Source organism: Macaca mulatta, chromosome 5 (genome assembly GCF_049350105.2).
Source record: "Macaca mulatta isolate MMU2019108-1 chromosome 5, T2T-MMU8v2.0, whole genome shotgun sequence".
Taxonomy (NCBI): domain Eukaryota; kingdom Metazoa; phylum Chordata; class Mammalia; order Primates; family Cercopithecidae; genus Macaca; species Macaca mulatta.
The window spans coordinates 14,220,523-14,221,920 of record NC_133410.1 but is presented as its reverse complement, the minus strand read 5'-3'; positions in this window follow the sequence as shown (position 1 = coordinate 14,221,920).

Sequence of the window (1,398 nt, the reverse complement as noted above, 5' to 3'; positions counted from 1 at the left end):
CAGAAAGTGGTAATAATCTGGAAACATTGGGGTACACAGGGGATGCTTCATGAAGGGCTTTGTACATAAGGGAGCCCTTGATGGAAAGTTAGAACCTCAGCAGGGGAGAGAGGGATAAACATTCACTAGAGAAGGAACTTTGTGAGCAAAGGTGTACAAAAAAGCATATATGTGGGGAGATACCATGGAGAGATGGTGTACGGGAGGTGGGACTAGATTCCAGCTCCTGACAGAGCAGCATGCGGAAGCTTACACTGTGAATTTTAGCTGCAGATGGACTGCAAGGACGAGCTAGCAATCCCAAGAGGACCCACGGACCCTCTGAAGGAAGGGAGCTGCCCCTGCAGGACCCGGAAGACACCCCAAATACTGCGAGTGCCCCAACTGTGAAAGTGGGAAAGGGAGACCCCTCCTCTCTTGAACACACCCCCCTCCCCACTGGAGAAGCTGAAGGTCTGTTTGCGGGGGAAGTTTCTAACTTTATCTGCAGCTGAGTTAAGTTAGAGAGCTGAGCAAAATACAGGGGTAGAGGAAGCAGCAGAAGGGCCTTGGGAGCTCACTGGGTCCCCAGGCAGCCCATTCCTGCCGGACACCACAGGGATCCATTGGGAGGGTGGCCAGAGGAGCAGAGGGTAAAACTCCACAGGGAGAAGGAATTCTCCAGCTGAACTCTGTAACAATTTAAACAGGGTGTGAAGCCTCCTGGCCAGAACTCCAGGGAGGGTGCGATTCAGGAGGGCAGACTTCACAGGGAGGGGGAGAATAAAGCCGTTTCCTCTAGCTACTGGGAGGCAGATAGCCTCCGGCAAGTTTTCAAGCCCCTTTGGCACTCCACCAGGAAACAGACTGGGCTGTTGCGGGCGGGGGGTGGGGGGTGGGGGCACGGTGGGAGTGAGACTGGCCTTTCAGTTTGCATGGGAACTGGGTGAGGCCTGTGACTGCTGGCTTTTCCCCAGTTTGCTGACAACCTACATGACTCAGCAGAGGCAGCCATAATCCTCTTAGGTACACAACTCCAGTGACCTGAGAATCTCACTCCCATCCCCAACAGCAACTGCAGCGAGACCTACCCAAGGAGAGTCTGAGCTCAGACACGCCCAGCCCCCACCACCACCTGGTGGTCCTTCCCTATCCACCCTGGTAGTGGAAGCCAAAGGGAGTATAATCTTGGGAGTTCTAGGGCCCCACCCACCACTGGTCCCTCTCCACACTACTATAGCTGATGCTTTCTGGAAAGCACCACCTCTTAGCAGGAGGACAATCAGCACAAAAATAGAGCAACAGACTCCCTAACACGTAAGGACTCACATAAACTTAAAGTAAAAGGGTGGAAAAAGGCTTAAATGCAAATGGACACCAAAAGTCAGCAGGGGTAGCTATTCTCATATCAGACAAAAC